Here is a 17,684-nt window from a genome sequence, read left to right as displayed (position 1 = left end):
TGGAGCCCGTGCTCCGCAACGGGAGAGGCCACAACAGTGAGAGGCCCGCGTACCACAAAAAAAAAAAAAAAAAAAAAGGAAGGAAATCAATAGATTGAATGAGATTTAGAGACATAAAAATCACTTGCCCTGTATAAACCTTATTTAGATCCTAGTTAAAACAAAAGTTTAAAAAATTATGAGACGATAAAAATGATTTATTATTTGAATGCTGGATATTTGATATTCCAGGAAATTATTGCTAGTTATTTCAGGAATGATAATGGTTTTGTGGTTATTCCATTTTATCTATTGCATCAAACTTAGTGGCTTAAAAGAGCAACCATTCTATTAAATCTTTCAACTTTGTGGGTCAGGAATCTGAGCAGGGCTCAGCTGTGTGAGTTGTCTGCTCTATGTGGCACCATCTGAGGTATTCAGTTGGCAGATGGGCAAATCTAGAGGGTCCAAAGTGATTTTATTCCTATGTCTGATGCTTGAAGAGGAAGAACGAAAGGTTGGATTCTTGAGACTTTTGACCAGCGCACCTGCGCGTTCATTGGTTGTTCATTGTGGAGGTTTCAAAGTTGTCAGACTTTACCTAGCAGCTCAGGTCCCAAGAGATCCAGACAGAAGCTTCAAAGCTTCTTAAGGCCTAACCTTGGAAATGCCAGACTGACACTTCTGCCACATTCTACTGGTCAAGCTAATCATTATGGCTGAGATTCAAGGTGCAGGGACTTAGATTCCACCTCTCAGTGGACGGAGTGGTTAAAAAATGTGGGACCTGAACTTGTAGATGATGGTCATTCAACACAGTCCAGGGAAAAGTAAATAAAATAAAACCCAACTCCTCTTCTTTAGCACATCTATGAAAGGTTAACTTGCTGCTCAGCTAAGGAGTCATTCCCTGTTTCCCTCGCTTCCAAGCCCCTGGCAACCACTAATGTATAATATTTTCTGTGTATATGGATCTGCCACTTCTGGACATTTCGTATAAATGGAACCATAAAATATGTAGCTTTTTGTGCCTGACTTCTTTCACTTAGTTGCATCCATGATGTAACATGTATCAGTAATCCATTCACTTTTATGGCTCAATTCCCTGATCCTGTTTTCTTCATACTGTTTGAATACAAAATTAAAAATATGTTGAGAGTGAAGCTCTATTTTAATGGCACATCGATTAGGCCAATTCATTTAAAGAAGGTGAAAATGGAGATATTGTTGTGAAATTATAATCGTTGAGAAGCCTCAGCCAATCTGATAATGAAAAGTTTGGGAAATGTTGCAAAAAATTATCTGCTTTATATGAAAAGCCTTTTAAACAAGGAAAAAAACATGTGGGACGATCTATAGTCTACCACAGCAATTATGCTTTTAAAAGGAGATGCCTTATTTTTAGACATATATACCAAAGGATTTATAGATAAAAGGTATGCTGTCTGGGATTTACTTCAAAATAACTGGGGTGAGGAGAGGATAAGGGTATTGATGAAATAGGATAAGCCATGAATATATAATTTTTGGAGCTGCATGACAGCTACGTGGGGTTCACTGTATTATTCTGTCTTCATATATGTTTGAAATTGTCCATAAAAAGAAAGGTATCTTATTTTTTTCAAACAGTATTTTTTATTTTTTTTTTGGCCGTGCTGCCTGGCTTGTGGGATCTTAGTTCCCTGACCAGGGATTGAACCCAGGCCCTCAGCAGTGAAAGCGTGGAGTCCTAACCACTGGACCACCAGGGAATTCCCAAAAGAAAGTTATTTTTAAAAGTTTAAGTTTTCCTTTATCTGAATGCTATGTAATAATAAAATAAAAGATCACTGGAAACACCTCTGTACTATGCATTTGGTGTATCTTTACTGATATTAAGTATTGAGAAAATCTATATAAATTACTATTATGGATAGGAACTCAGGTATTTGGAATTTGAAGGAGAAAAGTTTTATTTCCTTAGATTACTGGTGTACAATTGTATGTATGATGTGAATTTACAGATGCCTTATATTTGAAATACTGTCAATAATTTTAGTGGTCTGTAAAGAGCTTTCAATACCTAGTACAGCACAAACTCAGCTGGCTGCTTGATTACGTGGTTTTAAAAGTTTACTTTTAAATAGTTATAGTGGCAAAATCCTTCCAGGAAAACAGTCAACCACTTTTCAGTTAAAAATTAACATGCCTTAGTAACTACATTTTCCCTTTAGGCATAATACTGTGACTGAATTTTTTCCTTCCATTTAGATCTGTCGCTTAAAAACTCAATGAATAACTAAAGGAAAACAAGAATTGCATGACATCTGAATGTGTAAAAGGTACCTAGGATTTTCCATTTCCCAAACTCTGCATTACTTATTTTCATATTTACTAGGTCTATTATTGAACAATCTGCAACCCTTAATAATCAGATTCCTACTGATCCCTCTTTATATATAAAAACATAGAGACCAGGCCACTAACATTTACATTACTAACTATATGGCCAAATCTCTATAACCACCAAGTTGTTACTGAGCCTTATGGAGGATCCCAAATCCACACAGTACCTGTACAATAAGACTTGATGCCAAGATTTATTGCGACACTACCTCAGTTAAGGCTGGAAGTTCAGCCTCATTTGACAAATATGCAGTGATTCTGAAGAAGTAATGCTTGAGGAAAAGGCAAATGGCTTTGACATTTGTACCATGTTTGCATGAATGACTTTCCCTCTCCATCCCCAAACTACCAAGGGCCTTCATGGAAGATTCTCCTTTCTGCAATGCTCCCACATAATCCTGAAGTAGGAAAACTAAAGAATGAATTAGAACTCATAGTCATGGGACCCTGGGGAAGACACATTCTTTCTGTGCCTTGGTTTCATCATCTATATGATAAAGATTACAATTTCTGTCCCATCTACCACACAGAACTATTAGGACCATCAACTTCTACAATGTTCTCTGAAACAGCTTTGAAACCTTATAGCTCTCTGTGAGAGAATTACTACTATTCTACATACATGAAAAAAAATTTTTTAAGGAAATCTAGAGCTATTTTATTCAAAAAGAAATTTTCGTTTCCAATCCTTTTAATATTCTCCACCATTTTTTTTCCTTTAGAGAATCAGATGCCATCATTTCTAAAAATAGGAAAAATATTTAAATCACATGGACATGGAAGTGACCACTGGTCACCTCTCCTTTTTCCATTCCAATAGAACCAAGACTTTATTCACAGTGACAAAGCGCCCAGCTAAAAGATTGTATTTCCTATCCCATATTATAGCTAGTTATGATATTGTGACTATGTCGAACACTGTGACAGATTATTTAGAGATTTGGAGGCAAACATGAAAGCCATCAATTAAAAGAGTAGAAATCACCCCTCATCTCTCTCTTCACTATGTGTCTCTCTGCTAGGTTTATTTTTCTGTGTAAACACCAAACTTTCTCCAAAGTGCTCTCAGCCAGCCATCAAACGTGGAAAAACCTGAAGGGCTCTTTCGTATTAAAGCATTAATGGTTTATAGTAATTTAATGTTCGAAATTCTTTAAGGGCAGTTGAATTTAATACAATTCCCCAAACAAAAGAAAGGCTAAGATAACTCAATCACCATATACCATAATAAAAATGTGATAATGTCTAAAATTGATAAATGAAGAAACAGTAGTATGAACTGTAACAAACAAAAGAAACAGCTAAAAGATTACAAGCACGGAATGAAGAGTGTTGAGGTAAAGGCAGAGTCCTATTGTTTTTCTTAAGGAACAGATCATTTCTATACTAATCTAATTATTTTGTTGTTGTTGTTAAATTTATTTAAATTATTTATTTAATTTTGGCTGCATTGGGTCTTCGTTGCTGTGTGTGGGCTTTCTCTAATTGCTGCAAGCGGGGGCTACTCTTCGTTGCAGTGCACGGGCTTCTCATTGCGATGGCTTCTCTCGTTGCAGAGCACAGGCTCTAGGCGCTTGGGCTTCAGTAGTTGTGGCACGTGGGCTCATTAGTTGTAGCTCACGGGCTCAGTAGTTGTGGCTCGCGGGCTCTAGAGCGCAGGCTCAGTAGTTGTGGTGCACGGGTTTAGTTGCTCTGTGGCATGTGGGATCTGCCGGACCAGGGATTGAGCCTGTGTTCCCTGCATTGGCGGGCGGATTTTTTTTAAATTTAATTTAATTTAATTTTTTATACATCAGGTTCTTATTAGTTATCTGTTTAATACACATCAGTGTGTACATGTCAATCCCAATCTCCCAATTCATCCCACCACCACCTCCCCCCGCCGCCACTTCCCCTGCTTGGTGTGTCCATACATTTGTTCTCTACATCCGTGTCTCTATTTGGCAGGCGGATTCTTAACCACTGCACCACCAGGGAAGTCCTCTATACCATTCTAAACCTTTAAGCCTTTGCTACTTCTGCTAACCATTTTTAAAAAGGCATGTGTAGATATTAAATTGAAGAGAAGTTGGAAGCCATTGTGTAACAAGAGTTCAAACACTCTGAATACCTGCCAGGATCCTGGTTCCTTCTGAGCAGAGGGACTTCTAGGTGGTTCCCTGAATATATCTTGACTTGCTCTCGTGTCATGTGACCACAGCTGAAATGAAACAAAAATTGGTTCGCTGACCAAAGGCAACCAGTTTATGTAGGTTGAGAAGGTCTTGCCTCAGAATCAATTCAACTAGGACAATCTATATTGGAGGGTGACTAATGAACCCAAATAGATCCTCTCTTAGGAAGATATGAATGCAAAAGAAAGAGCAGTTGGAAGAAGTGGAAAGAGAGAACAGTAGAAAAGGAGGCCAAGCCGAGGGAGACATTCAGAAAGAAAAGCTAAATTGCAATCATGCAGGAGTGGCAAGAAACAGCAGGGGCAGTGTGCCTACTTCCGAGGTGGCCACGAGCTCACTGGGCAACACAGTTACTGCTGAATGCTGAAGGACAGTTCTGCCTGGATGGGGTCACTACATGCAACTGCCCAGAGGTCTCCTTTGTTGCCTGTGTTGCATAATTTTGTAAACTTATGACAAACGTCTCTTATCTGAGACACGTTTGTTCCTTCCAACATGAAACAGATTGTGGGATGTGGTCGTCTGCTGCAAGATGTATCTCTCCCCTCCCCCGGCACCATCTTTTCAGGAATACAGCCTTCACTTCTCTAGTTACAGGAGTATTGAAGGCTGACACCTCTCAGCTGAATCACTGGAGAACTGCCTCACCCAAGCTCACTGCCCTGGAAGCAGCCCTCATCTAAAGATGCAGCGGGAGGGGGATGAGAGTGAAGGCACCCTTGCCTCCACCAGGACAATTTATAGGTCCAGAGCTCCACAAGCTACCAGTTGAGTCCTTTGTTGGGACTGGACAACAATTCGTCTTTTCCTTTTGCTTCTTCACTCCACCATAGGTATTAATACTAAGAGCACTCCCCTCTCCCCCACCATAAGCATCCTACATGCAAATCTCAGATTACCAATGGATGTCTGTTTCCCTGGGAACACAACCTAAAACAAAGGACACATTGGTTCTTAGGTCAAATAAGACAAGCAAGGCTTGTTTCTGTCACCCTTCTACCAACATCTCTGAAAGTTCCTGCCAGGCTTGTTAACAGCTGTCAAGCTCCTCTTCCCAAAATGCAAGTCAGTCCTCAGCACTAATGAGTCCAGCCAGCTCAACCTCAGTAACGTCCACCAGTACAGCCATGGGAAATACCTCCAGGGACAGGCAATGGCTCAGAACCGCAGCCACAACCTTCTCAGCTGCCTTTGCCAGGGTACAGTGAGCCTGTACTATCACTGGCCAGATAGAGACAGTGACGGTGTAACTGCAGCAGGGCACAGAAACCAAGGCTCCAGTCCACGGATCCAAGGATGCCCTTCTAGAGTGGATGTGGCCATCAGACAAGATGTCTTGGCAAAGATGGCTTTATGTGAGTCAGAAGCCTGCATTTTGTTTCAGGCTGTTTCCGGTTGTCATCTTCACGGAGATGTCTGTAATACTTGCAGCAAAAGCTCAAGCTTGAGAGACTCAGCTGCTACAACCTAAGAGTGGCAGACGGGCCACTCATTATGACCACGTGGACAAGCTACTATTATGGAAATCCGGCTGCATTCAAAATGTCTGTGCCAATGTGATATATTTAAAAGTAAGTCAAGAACTTCATCTCAGCCCTAACCAGCAAACCTTAACAGTGATGGAATTAAGTAAAACACATTGACTTTGTGTTGTGAATGAATATCAGGGCACAAAATGAGGTGTCTAAGAAATACCACATTTCTTTAAACAAACTTACTTATCACTATGAACCTCTCGTCTACCAGCCTGGTAAGAATGCAACTTCAACGACCTTCAGGACTTATCTTCCAAGGAGAGTTGTGCAAAGGTCCTGGGGCTGACATAGCGAAATACTAGTTACTGTTGCTTCACCCATCTCACAAACCACACTCATGTCCTGTGGCCGCTTCAATCCTTCCTACCCAAGTACTCACAAAACCATTCCTGTGCTCTCCCAGTGCCACTGCAAGGGAGCAAGGCCAGGGTATCCACAGCTCAGGGTTTCAAATAGGTTTCAGTGCCTCAGGGAACATTTTCTCCACGCTTTAGGACATCTCAAAGAAATGCCTCTCCCTTTCTCCTCAAGGAAACCTAGCAGAAGCCCTTCAGAGCTCCTCAGCCCTAGGAGTTAGGTTTCTTCTAACCCCACAGGATCCCTTGGCCTTAGGCTATTTCTGCTTTCAGCCCAGTCATGAGCTCTGAGGCAGAGAATAGCAAAACCTGATGAAAATGAGGGGGCAGAGAAAATGCTGGAAGAACAAACAGAATTTAGTAATTCAGGAAATTATTCTGCTACCTTCCAATGGCTTTCCCTCTCACTGAGCAAACAACTGGAAGTCCCTACTGTGGCCTATAAAGTCCAACATGACTTGATCTCCTGCTCCCCCTTGGACGCTGGCTCTTCCTTTGCACCTGCTCATAATTCCACTGTAGTCACACTGTGCTTATTTACACTCCTTGAACTTGCCGACCCCTCTCCTCATCAGAGCCTTGTGGCAGCCAGCCTCCAGGATGATCCCCAATGATCTCCATCTGATGGGATTCATGTCCTTACATAGTTCCTTTCTGTGCTGGATGGGGGTGACCTGTGAAACAGTCGGATTTTGCAGAGATGACGATGTGTAACTTCTGAGCTGTGTCTGTAGGACATGTGGTTTCTACCTTGCCCCATTTTGGACTCTCTGCTCTGGGAGCAGCCAGCCAGCCACTGTGTCATGAGGACACTCAAGCAGCCCATGGGGAGGTCCATGTGGGTAGATACTGAGGCCTCCTGCCAACGACCAGCATCAAGGGGGTGAACCACTTTGGAACTGAGTCCTCCAGCCCCTGTCAAGCCTTCAGGACTACAGGCCTGTGTAACATCTTGACTGCGACCCTCTTAAGAGATTCTAAGCCAGAGCCACCCAGTTAAGTCACTTCCAAATTTGGCCCACAGAAACTATGAGATAATCAATATCTATTGTTATTTTAAGCTGCTAAGTTTTGGGATAACTTGTTTTGCAGCAATAGATAGATAGTACAGGCCCTTGACATGCCTTCCTCAGAAAACGTGATCTCAAAATTCCTACATGTCTCCTATACTCCCTTAATACTGCTCTAATATCTCCTTGTAAGAAGGCCTGCTCTGACCACCTATGTAAAAACAGCACCCTCTCCCCACTAGGACATCATGCTTGGTCCCCATTTCCCTGCTTTATTTTCCTTCATTGGGCTTTATGACCACCTGACATATTATATGTTTATTTGTTTACTATCTGTACCCCCATGCTCAAATGTAGGCTCCCTGAGAATGGGGATTTGTTTTGTTCACTGCTGTATCTCCAAGGTTGAGAACAGTGTCTGTCCCATGGTAGGCATTCAGTAAATATTTCTTGAAGGGAGGAAGGAAATTAAAAGTCAGCAAAGGATCATGATGAAATCATGCAGTCAGGCTGAGGATATGAGACTCAACACGTGCCTTGAAGACAAAAATAACAGATAGTTTTGGGGGTGGTATCTTCCAGCTCTGGTCCAGGCAATTAAACCAAAGAGAGGGATGCAAAATTGTAGTTTGTAGGAGAACAAGGAAGGACTGAAAAGATAGGAAAGGTTGAATCTATGAGGGAACACCACAAATGCCAAGCCAAGGAGCTTCAGGGCATCTTTCAAAATCACAAAGCATGAAACATGATTCTAAACAAATCATAAAACTAATTTAAGAAATCAAAGCGTTTGGACTTCTCTGGTGGCACAGTGGTTAAGAATCCACCTGCCAATGCAGGGGACACAGGTTCAACCCCTGGTCCGGGAAGATCCCACATGCCATGGTGCAACTAAGCCTGCACACAACAACTACTGAGCCTGTGCTCTAGGGCCCGTGAGCCACAACTACTGAAGCCCGTGTGCTTTAGAGCCTGAGTGCCACAACTACTGAGCCCACGTGCTGCAACTACTGAAGCCCACGCCCCTAGAGCCTGTGCTCTGCAACAAGAGAAGCCATTGCAATGAGCAGCCTGCGCACAGCAATGAAGAGTAGCCCCTGCTCACCACAACTAGAGAAAGCCTGCGCGCAGCAGTGAAGACCCAACGCAGCCAAAAAGAAAAAAGAAAAAAGAAATCAAAGAGTTCGATACAAAGCCAAAGGATTTTATAGTGTTAATGTGCTCTTATTACACATCTCTCCTGTGTGTGATTACTTATTAATAATCATTGAAAGATTTTAAGCATTTAAAATCTAAAAGGTTATCCCATCTCAAGTAACATTTAAGATAAGTCCAGATAGAAGTTTGTGCTTTCAGGAATCCTGTGAGCAGCCAAAACACAATCTTTGTAAAAGGATTTTGTCTGATACCTATCAGAGCATAACACTGAATTAACAACAGACAAGGATTTGAGTAGAGGTGGGTATTTTCTGGAATACATGTGAAGGGGTCATTTATGTGTATCATGAGCTTCTTTTATTTAAAGTGCCAGAAATAAAACATTTTTTGAAGGGGAAAGAATCAGAGGCTGGCAACCAGGGCAAGAAGTTGCAAAGAGGTTTTTTTTTTAACATCTTGGCACATACTCTGGGGTAGGGCTTTTTTATTTTTTAATCTATGTATTTATCTTAAAATGCATTAAAATAGTTCAGTGTATTCTATCTCACCTCATTTCCATTTATCTTTCTTTATCTCCCTTATTCTGACCACTACCTACTTATATTTACTGAGTTTGTTGGTCCATGGCTGCTCAGCATATTTGTTGAAGATCTGAAAGCAATGATTTGATTCTTGCTCCATTAGTAATATTTTAATACCAGCTCCACGTTTTCCAAATGGGCTCAACTCTTGTCTTTATCTCTTGTTTAATGTTTGAGAAGTAACCCTATTGAATATTTTCTTATCAGAGCTCCTTTTGCTTTCAATGAAGCAAGTACAAATGCCTATTTCACTGTCCGTTTCACACCTTCTATAAAACACTGTTTTTGCTCAAAAAACAATAAATGTAAAAATGGTGAACAAAGCACTCAATGAAGAGCATGCTCTTTAATGCGTATATATTACTACTTGCTGTAAAATAACTCAGAATCATGCTTTGAACTTATGTAGCTCCTTCCCTCTGACACACTTAAAGGTTTGAAGGAAGGCTAAGCTGTCTTTTCTCTGTCTACTGCAGTTTAATTCGGGGAGACAAAATGGCATAATCAGGAAAGCAAGAGAATTGTTAGGGAAAGAATCAATGTTTGTCTCTTGAAATTGTACTCCTACAAGTCTTACTATGTGAACAGAATATGGTGAAGATAATACCTAGGGAAAGAAGGTATGGTATTGTAAGTTCTATGAAAATCTCACTGGATCTCCTACAAGGACATTTTTGGGATTATTTAATGATCCTCTGGGCAGACTGCTTCACTTTCACTTAATGTGAAAGGAAGAAAAATATAAAGCCATTCATTTTACTGCAAGATGACCTAAATATATCATTGTGAAGGAATGGGTTGTCTTCTTGAAGAAGACAAAAGGAAACACATCTATGAAATCTAAGGACAGCCTTCATGGTTGTTCAGTGGACCTGAAAATTCACCTACCTGAGGATTATTCTAAGCAGTACAGCAGATCAATAAACTGAATGTTGGCAGATGAAAAGTCTTCTGTGTGCATGATTAATTATTTCAACTAGGCAGTTAACATCTTTTCATTATCACATAAATGTACTATAAATATTGAAAATTTGAAATATTTGAAAATATTGAAAATAAATATTGAAAATTTGACAGTATGGTATTGAGTGGGAAGGCCTTTTTAAGTATAAAATTGGCATTAAAAAAAGCTGTCATATATTTGCAAATATGCAGGTGGAAAGCCTTTAGAGAACTTAAATTGCCCTAATTAAAATTAAAGATTTCAGTTCCAGTGTGTACCTGGGAATGCCATTGTTAATGACTGCAATTGGTCTCTTCTGTTGATGTAGTCAGCATTTCTTATATTTTATGAGCCTGCTCTATTGTTCTACCGAAAAAGGCTATCCTTTTTGGCCACTGTGGCAGTAATCCTTGACTACATTGTGCAGATTCCCTTGTAAACCATGTGACTGAGTTCAATGGACTGTGAAGTTATACCTCCATCATGCTTTCTCTTTTCCCTATGTCCCCACCAGATGGGTATAACAATGGTGAAGCACAAGAAAATTCCCAGCCACAAGATGGAAGAGTCCAAATCCCTAAATCACCCCATGGAGGAAAGCCATCCTCAACCAGGAACCCTTCATTGAACAGCTATATCAGCAAAAAATAAATTTTTATTATGTTAAGCCATTACAATTTTAGGTTTTATTTATTATAGCAGCTAGTTATTTCAATATAGTTACCTAAGATAAGTAATATTCCACCTTACTAGAAGAAACACATACACATATACACACACATTATATACACACAAACACAAAACATATACACATGCACAATTTTCATTTCTTTTTTATACTGCTAATGGGAATACAAAATTCCACAACCCTTCTGGAATACAATTTGATGGCATTTATCAAAACCCTTAATTATGTACTACCTATTCATGTTTAATTATGTGATTACCTTGACCTATTTCAAGGAATTTATACTGAGTAAATAGTGTGCAAAGATTTAGCTCCAATGATATTGTGTGGTATTTTTTTTTATATTAGCAAAATATTGTACGCCACAAAAATATCCATGCTAATGAATGATTTTAATAAATTGTGGTACTTTAGACAATGGAATATTTTAGACAATTAAAATAATATAGAAAATTACCTAGAGATTATCATATTAAGTGAAGTAACTCAGACAAATATCATATGATATCACTTATATGTGGAATCTAAAAATATGATACAAATGAACTTATTCACAAAACAGAAACAGACTCACAAACTTAGAAAACAAACTCGTGATTACCAAAGGGGAAAGGTTGGGGGGAGGGATAAATTAGGAGTTTGGGATTAATAGATACACACTACTATATATAAAATAGATAATCAAGAAGGACCTACTGCATAGCACAGGGAACTCTACTCAATATTCTGTAATAAGCTATATGGGAAAAGAATCTGAAAAAGAATGGATATATGTATAACTGAATCACTTTGCTGTACACCTGAAACTGACACAACATTGTAAATCAACTATACCCCAATATAAAATAAAGATTAAATTAAATGAAAAAAAATCATGACATAGGATAGTGGTAATAGTACACTGCTAAGTGAAAACAGCAAGTGATAATATAACGTATATAGCTTGGCTCTAATTATTTTTTTTAATGTGTATCTTTGTGTGTGTATATCCAAAAAAATCCCCCCAAAACTGAAAAGCAATACAGCAAAATATAACCAGTATTTATATCTAGGTAGTGGGACTAAATGTGATATTATTGTTTTTTAATTTATAATAGTTTTATTGAGATATATGTCAGAAACCTACAGTTCACCCTTTGTAAGTGTATGATCAGTAGCTTTTTTAACACCCTTTGTAAGTGTATAATCAGTAGCTCTTAGTATATTCACAAAGTTCTATGTCAGTTAATGTTATATAATTCCAGAATATTGTCATCAACACTCCCCACCCCTGCAAGGCCCCATTGTCATTAGCAGTCACTATTTATCCTCCCAAACTGCAGTCCCTGACAACCACTATTCTACTTTTTTCTCTGTGGTTCTGACTACTCTAGATATTTTATATAAATAGAACCATACAACATGTAGCCTTTTGTGTTTGGATTCATTCATTTAGCATAATGCTTTCAAGGTTCATCCATTCTGTAGCATGTATAAGAACTTTGTTCTTTTTATGGCCAAGTAATATTTCATTGTATGGACGTACCACATTTTGTTTATTCATTTATCAGTTGATGGACATTTGTGTTACTTCCATTTGGGACTATCATGAATAATATTAAGATCATTCCTGTACAAGTTTTCTCTTGGGTATATATTTAGGAGTAGAATTTGTGGGTCATATGGTAAATCTACATTTAACATTTTAAGGAAATACTGAATTTTTCCAAAGCAGCTGTACCATTTTACATACCCTTTGCAGTGTGTGAAGGTTCCAATTATTCACTGACTCATCAATACTTATTATTATCTGACTTTCATTACAGCCACCAAAGTGGGTACAAAGTGGTAAATCATTGTTTTTTTTTTACATTAAAAAATTTTTTTTATTGGAGTATAGTTGCTTTACAATATTGTGTTAGTTTCTACTGTACAGCAAAGTGAATCAGCTATAAGTATAGATATATATCCCCTCTTTTTTGGATTTCCTTCCCATTTAGGTCACCACAGAACACTGAGTAGAGTTCCCTGTGCTGTACAGTAGGTTCTCATTATTATCTATTTTATACATAGTATCAATAGTGTATATATGTCAATCCCAATCTGCCAATTCATCCCACCCCTCCCTTTCTCCTTTGGTATCCATACGTTTGTTCTCTATGTCTGTGTCTCTATTTCTGCCTTGTAAATAAGATCGTCTATACCAATTTTTTCAGATTCCACATATATGCATTAATATACCATATTTGTTTTTCTCCTTCTCACTTACTTCACTCTGTATGACAGTCTCTAGGTCCATCTACATCTCTATATAAATGTGATTTTAAAATGTTGTTTTTATTTCTGTATTTCCTAAATTTTTTTCAATGAATACACATATTTTTGTCATAAATTGTGTATAAACACACATATATACACGTATTTTGTGTGTGTATATATATATGTTACATATATTTATAAAATTGGAGGGAAGGAGGCATGGTAATCTTATTGGTAAGCCTATTCTTGCAGAATAGGCTTTCTCCCAGAATAGAAAATGAGGATGGCAGGTTTCTGGTGGTGGTAGAGAAATGTAGGGAAGAAGTGGCTTATTGAGGAAATGACGATGAGGAAGGGTACACCAGATAGAAACCATTCGATATTAAGTTGATTCTGAAGGGAACTGCAGAGGGCACTAAATGAATACTGAGTCTTTTATATTACAATTTTTTTAAATTAACGAATCCCCATGGCACTCATGCAGTGATTCTGGCCTAACATCCACACATGCTATTCCCATCCTGATCCCTGTTTTACAACACTGCAAAACCCATGCCTGTCCAAGAGACAATTTGTCATCATGGCAAATGTACACTTTGTGTTTTTAGCATCCCTCTACTTCCTGCTTCTTTGACCTTCTATTCTCTATATTTTCTCCTGTTTTATAACAATATTTAACCACCAAAAGTCCAAAATTCTCCTGACATTTAAGATTTGAACACTTCTAAGCCTAGTTTCTTTTATTTTATTTATTTATTTTATTTTATTATTATTATTATTATTTTTTGTGGTACACGGGCCTCTCCCTGTTGTGGCCTCTCCCATTGTGGAGCACAGGCTCCGGATGCGCAGGCCCAGCGGCCATGGCTCACGGGCCCAGCCGCTCCGCGGCATGTGGGATCTTCCCAGACTGGGGCACGAGCCCGTGTCCCCTGCATCAGCAGGCGGACTCTCAACCACTGCGCCACCAGGGAAGCCCTATTTTATTTTTTAATATTTATTTATTTGGCTGTGCCGGGTGGCACACAGGATCTTGAGTTGCAGTATGCGGGCTCTTTGTTGCAGCATGCGGGATCTAGTTCCTTGAGCAGGGATTGAACCTGGGCCCCCTGCACTGGGAGCCTGGAGTCTTAACCACTGGACCACCAGGGAAGTCCCAAGCCTAGCTTCTTTCAAATTGGACAAGTGATCTTGAGAAAGTTACTGCACATCTTGGACTTGTCCTTTCCCTTCTTCAGTGAAATAACTGGACCGTGGTCCTCTTCTACTCCAACATACTGAGGTTCTGTGGTAATGAATTACCATAAGAGACTGATCTTGAAATTCACTCAAGGATCTTCTCCCTGTGCCTCTGTGTCCTGACCTAAAAAATACCTGGTTCCCAGACGAGGACCCTGAGAGAGTCGTATCTGAGTCTAGATATTTTTTTCTTGTTCTTTCTTTTTCTCTTCCTTCCTTCCGCCCTCTTTTGTTATCTTCCTTCCTTTTTCCTTTCTTTCTTTTTTCTTTCTTCCTTTGTATAGCTATTACTATTGTTTATTTATTAATAATATTTCTAGTTTAATTCACCTCTGGTCTTCCTGACTCTTGATTAGTGAGAAAAATGACAACTATCCAAATCTATCGATTACACTCCCATAATCAAAGTCCTTCAGGAGGATCTGTCAAGAGCAAACCTGGGAAAGACGAGTTTTCTTCTTGGTAAACTTCAGGAAAGCGAATCATTCAGGATGCCTGGTTTGTAATACACAAATGTGGGCAGGGACCCATGTGGACAGCCACTCACGTTTTCATTGAAGGGGGCTTGGTTAACATGCCTTTGAGTCAACCATGGAGTACCCCCCACCCACATCTGCCATTGTGGGACTGGAGACTAAAACCCAGAGCCACTCTTACCCTAGGGAGCTGTCCTCTGGGCTTCTGCCTTTCATTGGGGTTCAGTGTCACTGAAGTTCTTGTCTACTCTCCTCTGATTCTTATCCACTTCTAGCCACCACTTTTAAAAAACATTCTAGAGTTCTCATGTGTAAATGTCATCTGTGTGACTCCACTGGGAAGAAAAGAATGGGATTTAGGGATTCAGAGGTCCCGGTAGCAATGGGTTTCCTTTGTTTCCTCAATCAAATAACCTGTGTTTTTAGGTGTAATTTCATTCTGGAGAGGTCCTCTGAGCTCTTCTTGACAACATTTTTCCTTTCAGTGAGAAGAAAGTAAAAATATGGCAGAGAAGCACTTCAGGAAGCAATTGGGGTAGATAATGAATTAAGAAAGCAATGAGAAGATAAAGAAATTCTTGGGAGCCTAGAAAGGAAACTGCTTTTATCCATCTGAAAAGTAATTCCATCATGCCTATCAAGGTTACACCAAAAGGCTATCTACCCAATGCAATTATGTTTCATAAAGCATGTGCTGAGAATTTTACACACATTTCTTCACTTACGGGAAGTAAGTGGACAATAGATATAATCTCCATTTTACAAAAGAAAAAAATGAAAGGTAAAAATTTCACCAAAGTTCAAGGTCTATGTTTCAGTTTCCTAAAACGTGAGAGTTATAATAGCACCTACTTCATGAGTTATGAGGGCTGCATGAGATAAGGCTTATTAAGGAGGTTTGCACAGGTGAAAACTTGGTAATTGTCAGCTGAGATTTTATTATTATTTTTATTGCTAATAAGTGGCTAATTCTGAAGCCAGTATTCTTGTTCCTGGAATTTGAATACAGAAAGAACAGTGCTGGACAACAACAACAAAAAACAAACAACCCAATCGAAAAATGGGCAGAAGACCTAAATAGACACTTCTCCAAAGAAGACATACAGATGGCCAATAGGCACATGAAAAGATGCTCACCATCGCTAATTATTAGAGAAATGCAGATCAAAACTACAATGAGGTACAACCTCACACTGGTCAGAACGGTCATCATTAAAACGTTTACAAATAACAAATGCTGGAGAGGGTGTGGAGAAAAGGGAACCCTCTTGCACTGTTGGTGGGAATGTAAATTGGTACAGCCACTATGGAGAACAGTATGGAGGTTCCTCAAAAAAACAGAATTACCATATAACCAGGAATCACACTCCTGGGCATATATCCGGAGAAAACTATAATTCAAAAAGATACATACACTTCTATATTCATAGCAGCACTATTCACAATAGCCAAGACATGGAAACAACCTAAGTGTCCATCAACAGATGAATGGATAAAGAAGATGTGGTACATATATACAATGGAATACTACTCAGTCATAAAAAAGAACGAAATAATACCATTTGCAGCAACACGGATGGACCTAGAGATGATCATACTAAGTGAAGTAAGTCAGAAAGAGAAAGATGAATACCATATGATATCACTTATATGTGGAACCTAAAATATGACACAAATGAACCTATCTATGAAACAGAAACAGACTCACATAGAGAACAGACTTGTGGTTGCCAATAGTGTGGGGGGTTGGGGGAGGGATGGACTGGGAAGTTGGGGTTGGCAGATATAAGCTATTATATATAGGATGGATAAACAACAAGGTCCTACTGTATAGCATAGGGAGCTATATTCAATATCCTGAGATAAACCATAATGGAAAAGAATATTTTAAGAAGTATGTATATGTATAACTGAATCACTTTTCTGTACAGCAGAAATTAACACAACATTGTAAATCAATGATACTTCAATAAAAAAATAAAAGATAGGGACTTCCCTGGCAGTCCAGTGGTTAAGACTCCATACTTCTGATGCAGGATGCGTGGGTTCTATCCCTGGTCAGGGAACTAAGATCCCACATGCTGCATGGTGCAGCCAAAAAAGAAAAGAAAAAGAAAAGAAAAGATAAAATTTAAAAAAAGGAAAGAAAGAACAGAGCTAGAAAGGCTGGAGCAACATCAGAAGGAATAGCAATATAGATCAGGAATAATTCCTGAGCCCATAAAATGCTGTGTTGGGGACGGTGACCTGACCAACAGGTATCCAGTCACCTGATCCTGATGACAGTGACATTCATGAGAACAGACACCATAATTCTTGGGTGTAGCAGGTGCTACCAACACCCACTTAGTTACCTACCCTTTTTGAAGATCTTCAACACATTTTGAACCACAGGAAAAGATACAGATACCCAATTTTTCTGCACGAGAATGGTAGTTCTTCCCAACCAAAATTTTGCTCTTTCCTCAGTATAACTCTTACCTGAAGGCACAATAAATATAGGTTTCATTTTGAAACACAAAACTTGCAAAGTAATTTTGAACAGTAGCAGTGATTTGTGGTTGCCTCTTTCCACAAAACCAGAACAGGTCAGCTGACATTTTACATATCTTATACTTTATATGCATATAACTACTACTTATAATGATCTTCAAGAACTTGGGAGCACAAAGCTCCTTTTGGGGTTAGAAAACAATCATTTAAAAGATTTCAAGTGGAAGCGTAGAAATAATCATCAACCAACCCCCAGAGATATATCTGGAGCAGCTCATTCTCCACATAACCCAAACCAAACTGTATTGTAAATATTTCATATTTCCTGTATATTGTGATGTCTTGACATCTTGAAAAACCTTTCTGGCTGGGAAGAGCCCGCCCTTCCCTGGGCTAGTCAGCTCTTAGAGGTAGCAAAGGGCCCAGCTG

General features: G+C 39.1%; 1 protein-coding gene across 2 annotated transcripts in view; it reads right to left on the bottom strand.

The window, feature by feature from the left end:
* The window catches only part of SLC35F5 (solute carrier family 35 member F5), a 178,590-nt gene that overhangs the window by 66,687 nt on the left and 94,219 nt on the right, over positions 1–17,684 (bottom strand). For both annotated transcript variants that reach the window (XM_060107151.1, XM_060107152.1), the window contains one exon: positions 4,475–4,564. The gene's annotated coding sequence lies outside the window, so the exon portion shown is untranslated. The remainder of the gene's footprint in view (positions 1–4,474; positions 4,565–17,684) is intronic.

Source organism: Mesoplodon densirostris, chromosome 8, assembly GCF_025265405.1.
Source record: "Mesoplodon densirostris isolate mMesDen1 chromosome 8, mMesDen1 primary haplotype, whole genome shotgun sequence".
Lineage (NCBI taxonomy): Eukaryota > Metazoa > Chordata > Mammalia > Artiodactyla > Ziphiidae > Mesoplodon > Mesoplodon densirostris.
The sequence above is the reverse complement of the archived record's forward strand: the minus strand, read 5'-3'. Positions and strand labels throughout refer to the sequence as shown.